The following is an 18,931-nucleotide window of genomic DNA, read 5'->3' as shown; positions in this document are numbered from 1 at the left end:
GTAAGTCTGTTAGTGAACAAAATTCTCTTTGTTTTCCCTCATCTGATAATGCCTTGATTTCCCCTTCATTCCTAAAGTAGATTCTTTCTGGATATAGAATTCTTTCAACATTTGAAAAAGGTGTGCCACTTCCTTTTGACCTCCATGGTTTCTGATAAGAAGTATGCTGTCATTCAAGTTGTATTCACTCATCCCATAGAAGTAAGGTGTCCTTTCTCTCTCATAGCTTTCAAGTTTTTTTCCCTTGTCATTAGCTTTAAGAAGTTTATGTTTCTTGACCTTGATCTTTGTTTTATCTTGTTTGGGGTTCACCTAACTTCTTGAATCAGATTTGTGTTTTTGCCAAACTAGGGGCATTTTTAGCCATTACTTCTTTGAACAAATTTCCAGCTTCCTCCCCCTTCTGCTGGCTTTCTGGAATTCATTAATGCTGACAGGTGGTGCAAAGTCCCAGCTTCCCCCTTGGCCTCCTCTGACACAACCCTGTTGATGGGGGAGAAATGACTCCTTACAGCCAGGTGAGAAGGGAAATTTATGCTCCCTACTCAGCTTTTACTGATAGGGGTGAGGTTTCAGTTTTTCCCAGGGTGTTTATTTGGTGGTGATAGAGTGGTAATTATCTAAAGGTTTTTCTGTCTTGCTAGGCTACCTCTTTCCTGATCCTTTGGCTAGAGAGATGGTCTTATTTTGAAGAGCTCTTTGTCTGCGTCTGCTGCCATTTCTAGGTTGTAGGCATCTCTAATATCCAGTTCAGGTTATATGAGATATAAGAAAAACTGGGAACTCATTGCTATGTCATTCCTTCGGTCTCAAATTCCCTAGTCAATCTATCTTCTCCCCATCTTTGAGTCTTTAGGGTCCTCCAAGACAGCAGAATTTCAACTATCCCTTGGTTTTAGTTAGTGCCTAGGTTTTTACACCTTAGGACTAGGCATCATATAATGGTTTAGAATGGACAAGACATTTGCCTATCTTTTATAAGGTAGAAAAATGACAGTTATGAAAAGGAAGGTAAAAGGGGGAAATAGCATGATGCCTTGTCTTGAAGAACTCTTAAGTAGTTTTAGAACAGATACATACAGACATTGAGGATCTGGAAATTGGTTGTCTTATAATGTTTCCTGTGTACATAATCCTTGGGAGCTGTTCTGCATACTTAGGGATTCATGTACCATTACTTGAAGATTGCTGTCCGAGAGGTATTCAAAGTTATTCACTAGGATATGTTTTAATTTCTAATTTTAAAAAATTGATATTAAGTGTATATATAATTTATAATTAAATATATTTACATGTTGTGATATTTTCTTAATTAATGGGATACATGATCAAAGGCTGATGATCATTCTAAGGGAGCAGAAGGAACACTGCCACTAAACAATGTGCTTAACAGTCACTGGCCACAATGTCATTTGGCCCTAAAAGAAAACCCCAAATGGTCTTTAAGTTAATGAAGAGGGCAGTTAGGATTCTGATGTGCTCATGAGCACTGATCGGAGTGAGCAGAGATAGAGGTAAATCCAGGCCTTTAAAACATGGGTTGAGGAAGGGCAGCTCTGGTCAGAAGAAATATTTCAAGGATTCCCTGGAGGGCGCATGGGGAGGAAGGCAGGAGGCAAACAGTACTTCTCAAGTACTAAAAATAAGGAAGGCTTCACTCTAGAGGTAGCGTTCTTTTCAGGTGTGACCTGCTGTGTTCATCAGGGTTCTCTATAAAAACAGAACCTACAAGAGAGATCTGTAAGTAAGAGGTTTATAAAGATGTCTCATGCAAACATGGGAATGCAAGTGGCCAAAATCCACAGGGCAGTCTGTGAAGCTGGTGGCTCCAATAAAGGGTCTGGATGAACTCCACAGGAGAGGTTTGCTAGCTAAGAAGCAGTGCAAGAATCTCTCTTCTTCCTTAAAAGCCTGCAACTGACAGGCTTATCGCATTGTGGGAGATGCACCTTAGTTGATCACAGATGTAATCAGCTACAGATACAATCAACTAACTGATGATTTAACACAGCAGCCTTCTGGTTTATCAACAAACCACAAAATATCCTTGCAGCAAGGTCAGGCCAGTGCTTGCCTGACCAGACAACTGGGCATAATCATTTGGCCAAGTTGACACCAGAACTTAACCATCACACCTGCTCAGAAATTCAGTAGTATCTGATGGGTGATAAATACACTCTCATTGCACCCTCCTCCTGGCTTGGGTTCTGTGATAAACAAATCGCTTATAGTTTATCTTCCACACCAGTCAGTTTCAGTCGGACCTTTTGTTGTTCTTCCTCTGTTTCTTAAATGTTGTTTAACTCAGGATAATAAGGGTTCCATTTTTAAAAATTTAATAGGTGTTTAGAACAATGTGACTTGCAGAAAAACTGAGATGATAGTACAGAGTTCCCTTACACCATGCACCCAGTTTCTCCTATTATTGGTGTCTTACATTAGTACATTTTAATGAACTATAATTAATGACCCAATATTGAAACATTATTAAATTCCATATTTTATTCAGATTTCCTTAGTCTATGCCTAATGCCCTTTTCTGTTTCAGGATCCCATCCAGGATTTCACATTACATTTAGTCATCATGTCTCCTCAGGTACCTCTTATCTGGGGCAGACTTTCCTTGTTTGATGACCTTGATAATTTCGAGAATGGTTAGGCACTTTTTAGGATACATGTCTATTTTTATTTCATTTTAGATATAAGGTTATTGGGAGGAAAGCCACAGAAGTGTTTTCATCACATCATATCAAGAGTACATACCACTGAGAGTCCCTTCCAGCTGGGCGTCGAGTCATTGATTGCTCTTGCTTCCCAGTGTGCGCTCCAGTCGCTGGTGGCTCCACCCGCCATCATGCAGATATTCCAATGTGGAGCATGTCTTTACCCCATTGGAACCCCTGCTTACCATGGCTCTTTTCAAAGCCTGTGCTAATGGAGGTGCCAACCACTTACATGACATTACAGAAGGAGAACGGGAAAGTTTTTTGCCTGAATTCATCAATGGAGGTTTTGATTCTATTAGGCCTGAAGTCAGAGAGTTCTACAGTATTAAGGGTTGTGAACTGATTTCAACTCCTGATCAAAACTAAACTGACTTTACCAAGTGCCTCCAAGTGCTCCAAAAGAAGATAAAAGAAAAAGACCTAGAAGTTGATTTGATTGTGACACTGGGAGAACTTGGTGGATGTTTTGACCAGATTATGACATCTGTGAATACCCTGTTTCAAGCGACTGATATCACTCCTTTGCCAATTATAATAATTCGAGAAAAATCTCTCATTTACCTTCTCCAACCAGGAAAGCACAAGCTGCATATAAACACTGGAATGGAAGGTGACTGGTGTGGCCTTATCCCCGTTGGGCAGCCTTGTAGTTATGTTACCACAACAGGCCTCAAGTGGAACCTCCGTTTTGTTGACTTCCTGCAACCAGTTCCTCCTCACGGCTTTCTCTGTGTCTGAATTTCTACTGCCTTTGAAGGACTCCAGATCCATTTGGATTAAGGCCCATATTCATTCCATTGGGATACACCCTAAAATGTATGATGACATCTTCAAGAGATCCCAATTACAATGGGTTCCAACCCTCAGGAATGATATTAAGATTAAGAACATATCTAAATTGGGAAATATAACCCAATCTACCACAATACTTAAAACCAGATATACTTAGGTATATATAGGACACTTCACCCAACTATAGCAGAACTTTTCTCAAGTACACAGAGTTCTTCTCAAGAACACACAGGCCATATGTTAGATATGAAAAAAGTCAAAAGTCTCAGTTAATTTTTTTTTTTTTTGCATGGGCAGTCTCTGGGAATCAAACCTGGATCTCCAGCATGGTGGGTGAGAATTCTCCCACTGAGCCACCATTGCACCACATCAATAAATTTTAAAATACTGAAATCATACAAAGGATGTTCTCCAACCACAACAGAATGAAGACAGAATTAATAATACAGGGAGAACTGGAAAATTCACAATATACGGAAATTGAGCAACACATTCTTAAACAACAAATGGGTCAAAGAAATCACAAGGTTAATTAGGAAACATCTTGAGACAAAGGAAGAAAAAACACAGTATACCAAAACTTATGTGATGGAATGAAGGCAATAATCAGGGGAAGTTTTATATCTCTAAATTTTATAATAAAAAGAAGCAGCAGCAGCAACCTATTCTCATATCTAGAAGAACTAGGAAAAAGAAAATCACACACACCCACAGTAAGCTGAGAAGGGGAATAATAAAGATTAGAACAGAGATAAATGAAACAAAGAAAGAAAAACAAGAAAGAAAAAATTAATGAAACCAAAAGGTGGTTCTCTGAAAAGATCAATGTAATTGACAAATTTCTAGTTAGACTAACAAGAGAAAAAGAGAAAGTATACAAATAACAAAAATAAATGAAATGGGGGGCAGTACTACCAACCCCACAGAAATGAAATGATTATAAGATGAGATTATGAAAAACTGTACACCAGCAAATTAGACAACCTAGATGAAATGAACAAATTCCTAGAAACTTACTAACTCAAGAAGAAACAGAAATCTCAACAGATCAATAACAAGTAGAGAGAATGAGTCAATAATCAAAACCGTTCTAAAATGATATGAATTAAGTTGATCTGTTTAGGACTAAGGTAAATCAGAATACAAGGTAAAGAATAATATGGTCCATACTTTAAAACTTCAACTTCTGTGTGAGACCACAGGGAGAGATGTTTATTTGGTGCAAAATTTATATTTTAGGTAATGCATTACCTAATTGAACTTGTATGGTCAGTTTAGTTGAACACCATAAGCACACAGAATGTTGAACAGGGCGTGAGATCTTGCTGGTTTGTATAGGTTAGTGTGATGCCCTTGTGTATTCCAGAGTAATTTGGGTAGAGAATAAAAAAGTATTTGCAAAGTCCTTTTGGGGGACTGGGGAGAAAGGATGAAATATTCAACTTCCAGATTTGGAGAATTTCTGATATTCTCACAAACAGTGGGGACAACTAATTCAATAGGTCAAGCCCTCAATCTTGGGGTTCACCCCTATGAAACTTATTCCTGCAAAGGAGAAGCTAAGCCTACTTATAATTATACCTAAGAGTCACCCCCAGAGAACCTCTTTTGTTGCTCAGATGTGGCCTCTCTCTCTCAGCCAATTCAGTAGGTGAACTCACTGCCCTCCCCACTATGTGGGACATGACTCCCAGGGGGGTAAAGCTCCCTGGCAATGAGGGACAGGACTCCTGGGATGAGCCAGGGCCTAGCATCATGGAATTGAGAAAGCTTCTTGACCAAAAGAGGGAAGAACGAAATGAGACAAAATAAAATTTCAGTGGCTGAAAGATTTCAAACAGAATCAAGAGGTTAGCCTGGAGGTTATTCTTATGCATAATACAAATATCCCTTTTTAGTTTATAGTGTATTGTAGTGGCTGGAGGGAAGTACCTGAAACTGTTGAGCTGTTTCAGTAGCCTTGATTCTTGAAGATGAATGTATAAAGATATAACTTTTACAGTGTGACTGTGTCCTTGTGTCTGATGCTCCTTATATCCAGGGTATGGGAGATGACTAAAAACACATGGATAGAAAAATAAATAATGGGGAGGATAAGGGATAAAATAAGTTGGGTAGATTGAAATACTAGTGGTCAATCAGAGCGAGGGGTAAGGGGGATGGGATGTATGAGTTTTTGTCTTTTTTTCTTTTTATTTCTTTTTCTGGAGTGATGCAAATATTCTAAAAATGATCACGTGATAGAATACACAACTATGTGATGATGTTGTGGGCCATTGACTGTATAATATAGTTGGACTGTATATATGTAAAGATTTCTCAACAAAAACTTAAAAAAAAAAAGTACATGCCATTAACATGATGACTGTTGGCTATGGCCTTGATCACCTGGCTGGAGTAGTGTTTCTCTACTGTAAAGCTATTCTTTCCCCCTTCCCCCTTCAGGGTGAAGTACCTGCATAAGTAGATACTTCTTCATGAGAGAGTTGTGCCTTCTCCCCCATTTTATTTCATCATTAATTATATCAATATGGACTCATGGACATTTATTTTATACTTTATTGTTACAGTTCAATACTATTTTATTTTGTTCAAATATTCCAGCTTTGGCTATTGGGAGCTCTTTCAATTGGCTCCTGTGACATACCGTAAATGTGTGTGTGTGTGTGTGTAGCACTTCCTTACTTTCTGGGCTACAAAATGTCCTAAGTTCATCTTTTATATTTCCTGCCCCAGTCCTAGAATCAGCATTTTTCTAAGCAACCCTGGTTTGTTCTGGAGAATGGTATTAGAGATCAAGATATGGACACTAAGTATCATTGGGGTATCATTTCCTTTAGGTCTTCTCAGCTAACAGAGCTGAGGAATTTGTGTGATCACTTACACAAGGATTCCAACTGAATGTTTTCACTCAGGTAATGTTCCACTTCAAAGATCTCACCCTGGCCTAGAAGAAATACGCTCTTCTATCATGCAGAAGCTGACTGCTTGCACATCTTCAGGTCTAGCCAAGACCTCTTTCCCCAGCTTCGGACTCATGTTCTCTCACTTCCTTTTTGTGGATATGGCCATCTCATTTTTACAAAGACACCTCAATCACATCTCAAAACCTGAAAGCTGCCTTCTTCTGTATCCTCAATCTTGTCACCACCACCATGACCTACTTTATCATCTAAGTGAAAAAACTAAGAGTCATTCCAGACTCTTCCTTGCCTACCATTTTCAACCAAGTCCCATTCTTGCTATCTCTCAAATCACTGTTTTAGTTCACTTTTACAATTTCAATAAAAATCATCAGATTTTGAGAAAGAGTAAAGATGATGGTGGAGTTATAAAGAGAAAGTCGGGTTTAACAAAAGAGTATGAGTGCTGAATCATTATACTGATATTTCTTTTAATTGCCAGTTATCTTTGAGCAGCTAGAAATAAAAACCTAAAATTGTGGAATTGTAACCCATACCAAACTCTGAAATCCGTTCTACAACTAATTGTTGCAATGTAGTTTGAAATTTATTGTTTTGTATATATGTCATTTTTCACAAAAAAAAAGAAAAAAGAAGGAAGAGTATAATAGAGAAGAAAGGATTTAACAAATGAATATGACTGCTGAATCAATGTACTGATATTTTTTTTGGTCCCTAATGTCTTGGAGCATCTACAAGAAAAAATGAAAAATTGTGGAACTGTAACCCATACCAAACTCTAAAATCTGTTGTATAACTACTTATTAAAATGTATTTGGAAATTTATTGCTTTTTTGTATGTATGTTATATTTCACAACTTAAAAAATACATTAAAAAAAATGTCATCAGACTTTTCTACCTGATCACCATCATAACTTCCTATCTTTAGTCTTAACTTACTCTAACCCATTCTCTTTTCAAAAAACCAAAACAAATCCCAACATGTCACTCTCTTTCCTAAAAGTCTGCCAATGGCTTCCTTCTGGCTTTAGAATATAACAAATTTATCTCATTGTATACAACGATTACAGCAAATCATTTATGAATGTGAATAAGCTGACTCAGAAGTGTATATTTTAAAATAGAGAATTCCCCCCAAAACATTTAAGGATCAGGAAGGAAACTTTGCGAGGAAGAATGAAGAGGGACCAGAATAGTAAAGAGAGAAAATTATTACAGAATGCAGATGACAAAGGAGGTCAACGGATGTAAATACCGTGGTGAGTTATGAAAGGGCTGTAAAAATACCCATTGCACTTAGCAGTTAGAGTGATTCTATTGACCTCACAGGGTAGGAAACAAGGCTGAAGTGGGTTGAGTAAATAGGTGAGAAAGTGAATAAAGACTATCTGTTTCGAGAAGCTCAGCAACAAGCTGAGGGGGATAGTGTAGAATATCTTGTTTTCACAAGGTCACTGTGAAAATTAAATCGTGAAAATGAAAAGTTTGTAAACCATGAATTAGTTGTCACAGTAGGAAGAGCACAGGCTTTGAAATGGATAAACCAGATTCTATGCCCAGCTCTGCCACTGAAAAACCAGTTTAACAAGAGCACCATTTCCTCAGCTATATCATGGAAATATTTATGCAACTTTGAATGTTGACATTGGGCTTAGTAATAGCCATAACAGCACTAGAAGAGAGTTTGGAATAAAGGGGGAGAGTCATACTCTTAGAGAAAGATATTTTCCTATAAATGAACTTTGCAGGAAAGGGAGCAGAAAATAGCACGCTATATAATCTTAGTGCACTTTTCATAGATGCTTATGAAACCTGAAACTTCTTCATCTCTGTAGGTTTGCATTTAGTTCTAGCTGTTGAATCCTTTCTAAATTTACATATCACTCTAGGAAGACAAGGGCTTATTAACTCAGGTTTGGTTTGTAGACAAGAGGCTGAGTGGCACAGTCATTTAAATGACTGGGAATATCTATAAGACCACATACATTGTTACCTGTTGGAGTATTTGTTACCCAAATCTGATTTACAGATTTTATGAAACCTGTGACCATCCTGTTCTGAATGTTATAACCCTAGGAGCGCCCTTTCTATGGTTATTTTACATGAGGTTTCCTTTGAGATATCTGAATTTCAAAAACCTTACTGTTACCTCCTGTGGAATGTAATCATTAATTTCTAAACAATGCTTGCTAAAGGATTGTTATACATGGTAACCACTCCTACGTATAAAAAGGCCTAAATCCCTTTGTTAAATGGTAGCACTTCAAGTCTCAGATTGAAAAGTAAGTAACTTGGTAGTTACAATAGACTCATTACTTAAAAGCATTGCAGCTAAGTTTTGGCTGCATCTCAAGAGTCTGTGAAATCACATCTTTATGTCTGGCTTTGATTTACTGCAAGTTCCTTTCTGCCCAGGAGATAAGGTCAGCACCCTTTCATCTGCAACATATAAAAGTGTGTTATCAATGACAGTGAGTCTGTTTTTGGTGACCAGAACTATGTGATATATTAGTTAGGTCACACTTGTACATATGGAAGACTCAGGAATATTAAATACATTTTCAGAGGTGACTATACATGGACATAAGGAAGGAAGTGAAATACATTTGGTATACTTTTCAGAAGTAACTTCCTCAAAGCTTCAGTTAGCTTTCCTCAGTGTGCTGATCTTCTCTTAACAGGCCCCACGGTTCCTTGTGACATGGACATAGAAGATAAGGGCCATGTCAGAAGCGGATGAGATATTTTTTCCCATGTATTTATTTTCACATGAAAGTTTTCCTTGGTTACATTTGTAAACATTTCTATCCTACGCTGGGTTTGGTCAGTCCAAAGTTAAACATATGCTAAAATGTGGCAGTACTATCATTTTGTCCGATTTGTAAAATAGTTTGAGATTTAAAATATTCACATAAACATCCTGCCTCCTCTTGAAACTTGACATTTGTGGTAACATTTCTTACTTCCCCTAAGTTACCCTGTTTTAAAACAGAGGAAGTGAAAGTTAAAATAATTTCTGAAGCAATTTTGCTGCCACACTCAGTTTTCCTTCTCGCCAAACAAAATGCTGAAAAATTATTCAGAAGTCAGCAATGCATATAATAGCCTATTTGAGAACAAGAAGGCTGATCACTAATGTACTTCTCAATCCACTGGTAGCTCTGGAATCTTTAGAATACTCTTTTCTCTAATATTTAAGATTCTCTGCAATCTTCTTCTAACCCATCTGTCTGGATTAAAAATTCTCCAAACTGATTTGGCCCTTTCTATCTGTTGTCTTTGATCCTACTTTTCTCTTGAATTATGATGCCTCCCTTCACTTATCAATTGCTGGAAGTTCAAATCCTTCCCATCCTTCAAGACCGTATTCAAATAACATTTTTCATTAAGCTTTTTAAATGTCTCCAGCTAGAAGTAAAATCTTTTTTCACTCTCTCTCTCAACTTATCCTGGGATGTAATCTTCTATATATATTGGCAGCAGCATTGGTGAACGTGGGCGAATAGTTAGCTCATTCATTCATAGAGATTTATTACCTACCTGAGACGAAATAAAGCCTGGATTCCAGGTCCAATTCCGCCACTAAGTAACTATGTGCTTCTAGGTAAGTCAGTATAAGTGTTCATTTCAAACGTAGCTATTGACAGATAATTTTTTTTTTTTTTTTTTACCATTTTTTAACCCATTTTATTAACTATAATAGCTTTCTGGTATCCTACCATAAACTCCCTTTTTAGGAGTCATGGATGTGTAGTCTTTATTTTCCTTTAATTTTCTATTCAGGAGGATTATAATAGTTTTAGAGAAGTTGCTTCATTGTCACCTTTTCCCAAGCCATGCATGTGAATATTCTGCTAACTCCTATGAAAACATTAGTGGAGATATTTTTCTTCCTCGCCAGGTTAAAAACGACTGTGTGTTTATCATAGCCTGCCCTTCATAAGGTTAAGAGCAGTGTCAAGAAGACTGGTGGATGGATCTCATCTTTATTATATTCAAAACACCAGTGATAGGAGGCTTTGGAGAATCTTATTTCCTCTAACAAGGAAAGGAATTAATATAGCTGAGAGGTAGGAGAGAAAGAAGACTTTTATACATTGTTGGTGTGAGCAAGCTGGTAATTTCTACCAAAATCTAAAACCTGCACATCCTTTGACAAAGCAATTTCACTTCTAGTAATTTATCCCAAAGAAATCCTGGCAGTAGAAAGCAAAAATGGATGCAAATGTTTGTTACATTATTACTTAAAACAAAAAAGAAATGAAACAACTTAGTCAATGGATAATGATGCAATGCATTATGGTACACCCCACACAGTGGCATGAAATTAGACCTATATGTATTCACGTAGGAAATTTCCCTAATAGGTTATGTAAAAAAAAAAATTGCAGACAATACACATCATCTGACTTCACTTTTCTAAAACACAGTATTTGTCTGAGTTAAACACGTGCTATATATGAAATTTGTTTTGATAGAAAAACCTTGGAAAGATATGCACTGAATTTATACGGGCGGTTACCTCTTGTCTTTGGAAAATGGATACTGAAGTACAGTCTTTGTTTAATCTGTTTCTTATTCCTAAAAAGCCAATAATATTAGGCCCACCTTATAGGGTTATTGTGAGAATTAAATGAAATAAAACATGTAAAGTGATCATAAAAGTGCTGGACTATAATGAACACTAAATAAGTTTAATTTCCTGGTTTTTAAAAACAATCTGCTTGTTAAAAAAATATGTATACAAAATAAAATAAGGACAGTAGCTATCTGGAACAGTGTAGGGTAGATTTCAATGTCCCCAGATTACAGGACTGACTCAAATCTTGTATGAAGATTAGTATTTTGGGAAACGGATTACCGGGACCAATCACGCCCCCTGGTGGTTGATGGATGCCAATCCAACGAACCATAAAGAGCAAAGAAAGGAACATGTCCACCCAGGTCCTGATTTGTACCCCACCGAGGGTACATTGTTGTAATGGGGATGCATCCCAACTCTTTCGCACCCATCATTTCCTTAATCCTCAAACACTCATTCCGCTGATATTATGGTGCATCCTCAACCCAACCCAACCCTGTTTAAGCCTCTTGTGTTTCTTCTCCGCCAGGTGACCTTGATCCAGCCACAGCCACATACGATCACAGTCCCCTTCTTTAAGCCATAGCTTGGCATTGCCTCTTTCATGAAACGTCTCACTCTCACAGGTGGAATGCTATACTCTATGGCACAAACACATTTTTTTCTGAGCAGTGTATATGTTTATACGCATACTTATACTAATACATTTTCAATCAGGGCCGGCTTCACCGGAGTATGATCTGAATAATGGCACTGGGGACCCTAGAAAGGACCCTACACTGGGCTTAGTGTCCTGATGTTGCCCTCTTAAAATTTTTAATAGTCTAACAAGGGGCCTTGTATTTTCATTTTGCACCGGACCCTGCAAAATATGTACTGGTTCTGTTTTCAAATTAAACCCATAACACTATATTGCATATAGTTATTATTTCTCTTTTATAGATGAATAAACCAAGGTTTTGAGTGACTAGTAACTTTTGTTAAGGTCCCACGCTGGGATATTACAGACCGATAAGAACCCACTGGTCTTAAGAGTGTTTCTCACCTGCCTGAGAATCAGTCACCTGAAGAGCCTGTTAAAAGTAGAGATTCAGACCACATTCTAGGCCCTACTAAATCAGAATTTTATAGGTACAGTCTTGAATCTGCACCTTAAACAATTCCTTGGCTGCCTTAGAGAGCAAAGAGATATTCAATTCACTCTAATCTTAGGATCTAGACTTGCCTTTCACTCATAGCACTCATTTAATAAATGTTTTGCTGATTCAATGAACATTATTCAGTCACAGATGGACCAGGTATTACTTTTGCAGAGTAGCACCAAGTGTTTTCCATTCACAAAGGGCTTGAGAGCTTGAAATGCTGAACAGTTTATCAGCAACTGCAACTGAGACATTTTGTCCTGTATTTGCTCCCAGGTGAAATATTCATATTGAATCTATGGATAAAATACCTTTAAGATGGCATAAATTTAAGATTTCAGAAGATATTCTGGTCAATAAAGATACAGAATCACAAATCCACTGTTTTGTCAAATGGTTAATCTGACAGTAATATTGGGAATCTGATCATTGAGTGTCAGAATTTAGCAAATTAAATACTATGCAAATTTTGAGGTAAGGGGTGGAGGGTCACATCTAAAATGTCTGTGACTAGATGGAAGGTTATATAATGTTAGAAAAAATTTTTGAAATGGGAAATATACCTATAGTATTTACAAAGGAAATATTAAGATTCAAAATTTTACTTACAGAATCATCTTAGTTCTTTAACAGTGTATGGAAAAGAGTACATATTGTATCAAATGATAGTGCGATTAAGAGATATTTGTTTCAGAATCCTTCATCATACTGTAAATTCTCTCTTCCCTGGGATGAGCTTAGAGCTCCCAGGAAACATTGCCTGTTTACTCTTGCCCTGGCGTAAGATGCATAACTTCTGTTAAGGCTGCTTGCCAAATGTATCTAACCACTGCCCCCCCTTCCTATCCCTGCTGTCGATATTTTCATCTAAATTTTTTAGATAGCCTCCAATATGTTTTTCTGCTTCAAGTCTATTCTACTTCAAGTCTGTTCAAGTCTAGTTTGCTAGTTTACAGTTCTAAGACTGAGAAAATGTCCCAATTAAAGGAAGTCTACAAAGATGTCCAAATTAAGGCACCAAAAAGAGGTTACCGTCACTCTAGGAAGGCCGACGAAATTCAGGCTCTCTCTCTCAACTGGAAAGGCACATCACGAACATGGTGACATCTTCTAGCTTCCTCTCCAGGTCTCTTGCTGCATGAAGTTCCCTGGGAGGAGTTTTCCTTCTTCATCTCCAAAGGTTGCTGGATAATGGACTCTGTGTGGTTCTTGTGCCTCTCCCAATCTTCTTGTGGATCTCCGCTCATCCTTGTCTGCTGTCATTCTGCCACTTTCTCTCACTCTCCAAAATGCTTCCTATTTTATAGGATTCTAGTAAACTATTCAAGACCCATGTAGAATGGGTGGAGTCATAGCTAATTCCGGAAGAGGTAGTACTTCCACCAGGAGAAACAACAATGATTCCATTGAACTGGAATCTAAGACTGCCGCCTGGTCACTTCAGGCTACTCATGCCCCTGGATCAACAAACCAAGAAGGGGATTAATTTACTGGCTGGGGAGATTGACCCTAACTATCAGGGGGAAATAGGACTGCAACTATGCAATTGGAGGTAAAGAAGAGTTTTCTTGGAATATAGGAGATCCCTTAGGGCCTCTCTTAGTACTACCATGCCCTGTGATTAAAATCAATGGAAAACTGCAACAACCCAATCCAGGCAAGACTACTAATGGCTCTGAAACTTCAGGAATGAAGGTTTGGGTCACACCACCAGGCAAAGAACCATGGCCAGCTAAAGTGCTTGCTGATATTAAAGGGAACATGGAATGGGTAGTGGAAGAAGGTAGTGATAAATATGCACTATGACCATGTGACCAGTTACAAAAATGAGGACTGTATGCAATAGGATGAATATTTCTTCCTTGCTTTGTAATTAACATCTATGTATTTATACATAAATCAAATATCTTTGTTTTCCTCTTTATTTTATCCTCTTTGTCATATGACATAAGCTGTTTTGTTCATGTTATAGTTATTAAGTTGTAAGATATCAAGTTTAAGATTGAGTATTACCCAAGGACCTGCACCCTATTCTGGAGAGATTTAATGCACTTCTAGTTATACATGGGACAATTGAGTATTGTTAGGTAAGTTAAAAAATGTGTCTGTTAATCTATTTAGAGACTAAGTATGGTTGAAGGTGATGTGTATAGCTACCAAGTTGACGAGGGGTGGACTGTCATGGTCAGGTTCATGTGTCAATTTGGCCAGGTGGTGGTGCCCAGTTGTCTGGTTGGGCAAGTGCTGGCCAGTCTGTTGCTATGAGGATATTTCATGGACTTAAATCATGACCACATTGGCAGTATCCACAGCTGATTGCAAATGTTAAGGGGAGTGCCTTCTGCAATGAGTGACACTTAATCTAATCACCAGGAGGCTTTTAAGGAGGACTCAGAAGAGACAATTTCTCTTCCTGCTTCAGCCAGCCAGCTTCTCCTAAGAGTTCATTGAGGACCTTCATTGGAGCTGCCATTTTGCAGCCTGCTATACAGACCTTGGATTCTATATCCCCACGGTTATGTGAACCACTTTTATAAATTATATATTTACAGATATCTCCTGCTGATTGTTTCTGTAGAGAACCTTAGCTAATACAAAGTCCCATTCATCTTTCATAATATCAACAAAATCATCTTCCTAAAAACATACATTAGATCATTCCCCTCACTTTGGGGGGAAATAAAGAGTTGCAAAATAAAAACCAACCAACCAAAAGGAGAAAAACCATCACCTTTAGAAACATGTCACATCTTAGCTTCTCTACTTAGTAGCTATGAGGACTTGGCCACTTTGAGTACATCTCAAGTAAATAGAAGTTACCATTATTGAATAAGCACCACGTGCCTGGCACCATGCACAGTATTTCTAAGGACAGATTCTCTCCCCTTGGCTAGCTGAAAAACTAACACTTGGAGGTTTACTCTAACACTGTGTGGACTTAGGCCAATGCAGCGGAGGTGGCAGAATCAAGACTCCCAAGTGCTCTAACACTGTCATATAGCTTCCCAATAGGAATATTTCCCCACCTATTTTTAGTCTGCTGGGACTGCTCTCACAATGGATAACAATGGCTTAGCAACACGAATTTATTGGCTTACAGTTTTGAGGCTAGAAGTCCAAAATCAAGATATTGGTGAGGCTAGCTTTCTCACCAAAGACCATGGCATTTTGGTGTCAGCTGCTGACAATCCTTCGGATTCCTTAGCTTGACTCTCCACCTTCTACTAAGTAGTAACCACTTTCCTATCTGACTTCTGGGATTTCTGGGTTCCCTTTATAAGGCTTCCAGTAATCCAGATAAAGCCCATTCTACTCCAGCAATCCACACTTTAACTAAAAATAATGTCTTCAAAAGGTCATATTTATAATGGAGTCACACCCACCAAAATGCAGATTAAGATTAAGAACATGTGTTTGTTGGAGTACATAATTAAACCTACCACACCACCTTACAAAGTGGTAATGATTAAGTGAGAGGTGCAGTTTGGAGCTCATAAGAAGCATGTAAATAGTAGCAGCTATTCTGATCATCCTTCCTTTATTTAAGGTGAAAGCTCTTCACCTGCCCAGCCTACATTCCTGCTCATTTATGCTCCAGGCACATCTGAGATGACTTATTTCTAAACACAAAAATCTTTCATGCCTCTCTAATGCACAAGTAATTCCTTTAACATAACGCCACTTTTAACATGGGTTCAAGTTCTATTTTCTCTGCAAAATCTTTTAAAAGCAGAATTAGTTTTCCCATTTTCTAGGCTCCTCCAATTGGATACTCAAAACCCTATTACAATAACTGTTTTTTATCTTATTTCTTCACCATTTGTAGATACATCTGCTTGCTCCGTTTGAATGTAAGCTCTTAGCGCCCCAAATTATGTCATTGCTTTATTTACTATCAAGTTCTAGGGGTACCAACTCATCCCAGTTTGCCGATGACTTTCCCAGTTTTAGCACGGAAAGTCCCAAATCCTGGGAAACCTCTTAGTCCTGGGCAAACCAGAACAGTGGGGCACAACAGTGTGAAGCCTGTAGAAAGTTTATAATGCATCACCAGGGTTTGTCAAGAACTTTAGCTTTGACGAATGAATCTTTAAAGAATTTTTCAGGGTCTGATCCTTACTTAACCTAAGATTTTTGATTGATATTACTGTGTAAGTAATGAAGACTATATTTCCTTGATCATCTTAGATCAAAAAATTTATAGACTCTAAGGTGGGATACTTTGCATGCTTGATAGATTATTTTTAAAAGATGGTTAATTTCAAAAGAGACAAGAATTTGAAATGCCATTGGAAGTGTTGGGTGGGAGGGAAGGAAAATAAAACTCAGGCCTATATTAAACAATCTCATCATTAAAATGCTACTGGATTCATCCCTTTGTTTCACACAACTGTGTGTAATTATAGTATACAAAATCTCCAGATCTTCCTGCTATTAAGTATTTAAAAATATCTATTCCAGATTTTCAAAACAAGTTTCACATGTACAGTAATTATAACATCCAATATGTGCAGTGCTTAGATTGTATTTAATATACCAACTTAAATTTGAGAATCCCTATTAGGGTCAACTCAGTCATTTCTGTAAAGTTGCTCTAGCCATTTCTTACTAGGACAGGAGGTAGCCCTATATCATGGGGGAGTCTATGAGTGCTAGATAGACACTTGACTTTTCAAAATATCCAGGAGAAAAAGAAATAAGAAAAACAGTTTCAGAGTATGGGACACCTCTCCCCCACTTCTACAGCCTTTGTTATTGTCACAAATCTCTTCGCCCTGCAGAAAGCAGCTACATGCTGCCAAGGCTGGCAAGTTTTATGACATGGTGGGACCAACCATTTAGAAGACCTAAGTTTAGGAGTAATTGACCTTTCTTTCACTGAGAAGAAGAAATGCTATGAATGTAGATAACTGTGGGGAGAAACTGAGAGTGTTTGTGAAAGTGCTTTTAAAGGGATAAAGTTGAGGCATCATGCTGAGAAATTTTTAATCAGAGGGCCAAATAAGAGCAATCTGGGGGAAATTTTGCAACATACAGATGGCACACACTCCAAGGCCTACTAAGTCAGAATCTCCTGGGGATAGGTATCAACTATCTGTCTGTCTGTCTGTCTGTCTGTCTGTCTGTCTGTCTATCTATCTATCTATCTATCTATCTATCTATCTATCTATCTATCTATCTATCTATCTATCTATCTGGCTCACAGATGTTTATGATTCTTCTGCTTTTTTGCTATAAACTACTGGAGCAGTGGCAAACTCACTGGCTATCTTGAGTGAAGGACTTGGAATGGAATCCCTTTCAAGGCTCTTCATAATTTTGATTAAGAAATTCAGGAGCTCGTTGATCCGTGATTTCCATTTTAAAATGGAGATACAAACATCTTCCTGCTGGGATTCTTGTGAAGAGATGAAGGTAAAACATCTAAGTAAGTGCTCATAAATAAATACCTTCAAGGCTCTGATAAGTAACTTAAATGCATGAAGAAGATTTTAAGACAATAGGGAGTGTCAGGGACTGTGGCTAACCAAAGAATGCAAGCTTTAAGGGTACTAAAAAAAAGTTAAAAAGTTTGATTTTTTAAATATTGAGCTTCCCAAACAAAATATATTTCCAGGCATGCTTTTATTTTTTTTATTTTTCATTTATTTTTAAACAATTTATTGTGGTAGCATATATACAACACAAAATTTCCCCTTCTAACCACTTTTATGTGTACAATTCAGACTATTAATTACATTCACAATACTTTGCACCACAGTTACCAAGAACTTTTTCATCACCCCCGAAAGAAACTCAGTACCTATTAAGCAATAACTTCCTCTCCCTCACACCATCTCCAGGCCCTGGTAACCTGTCTTTCTGTCTCTACATTTGTGCTTATTCTAGGTATTTCATAAAAGTGAAATAGTATTTGCCCTTTTGTGTCTACTTTATTTCATTCAACACGATGTCTTCAAGGTTTATTCATGTGTCAGAATTTCATTCCTTTTATGTCTGAGTAATATTCTACTGTAAGTATATAGTGCATTTTGTTTATGCATTCATTTGTCGATGGAGATATGAGCTACTTCTATCTTTTGGCTATTGTGAATAAAGCTGCTATGAACATTGTCATACAAGTATCTGTTCAAGTTCCTGTTTTCAATTCTTTTGGGTATATACCCACAAGTATGATTGTTAAATCATATGAGAAGTCTATGTTTAGCTTTTTAAGGAATGGCCAAACCGTCTTCCACAGTGGCTGCATCACTTTTCATGCCCACCAACAATGTATGTCAACATTTGTTATTGTCCCTTTTTTTTTAATAGTAGCTATCCTAGTAGGTGTAAAATGGTATTCCAACACCTAAATTGCAATTTACTGAGAGAATTACCCCAAATCACTTCAGACTAAGGAGGCAGCATGCCCATCTCTCCCAGGAGTCAGGCGGCTGTCACAAGACCAAAGGTACCATGAAGCCTCACAGTCAGAAAAGAGGAAAGCTTCTTAGGGAACAAAAGCTCCCACTGAATGCCCAGAAGTCACTGTTCTAGTTTGCAGGCTGCCAGAATGTGATATACCAGAAATGTAATGGCTTTTAAAAAGGGGAATTTAATAACAAGCTTACAGTTCTAAGGCTATGAAAATGTTCAAATTAAGGCACAGCTATGAAAATGTCCAAGTTAAAGCATCCAAAAGGTACCTTCGTTCAAGAAGGCTGATGATGTTCAGAGTTTCTCTCCCAACTGGAAGGGTACGCGACGAAGTCTGTTAGCTTTCT

At 37.7% G+C, this 18,931-nt stretch overlaps 1 protein-coding gene and 1 pseudogene across 1 annotated transcript in view; one reads left to right on the top strand and one right to left on the bottom strand.

Annotated features, from left to right (window-relative positions):
• The window catches only part of ATP6V0D2 (ATPase H+ transporting V0 subunit d2), a 60,406-nt gene that overhangs the window by 25,712 nt on the left and 15,763 nt on the right, over positions 1 to 18,931 (bottom strand). The gene's annotated exons all lie outside the window — the stretch shown is intronic.
• Positions 2,910 to 3,464, top strand: LOC143685722 (thiamine pyrophosphokinase 1 pseudogene; annotated as a pseudogene).

Source organism: Tamandua tetradactyla, chromosome 6 (genome assembly GCF_023851605.1).
Source record: "Tamandua tetradactyla isolate mTamTet1 chromosome 6, mTamTet1.pri, whole genome shotgun sequence".
In the NCBI taxonomy this organism is placed as follows: domain Eukaryota; kingdom Metazoa; phylum Chordata; class Mammalia; order Pilosa; family Myrmecophagidae; genus Tamandua; species Tamandua tetradactyla.
Note: the sequence above shows the minus strand (reverse complement) of the source record. Positions and strands in the feature narration are given on the sequence as shown.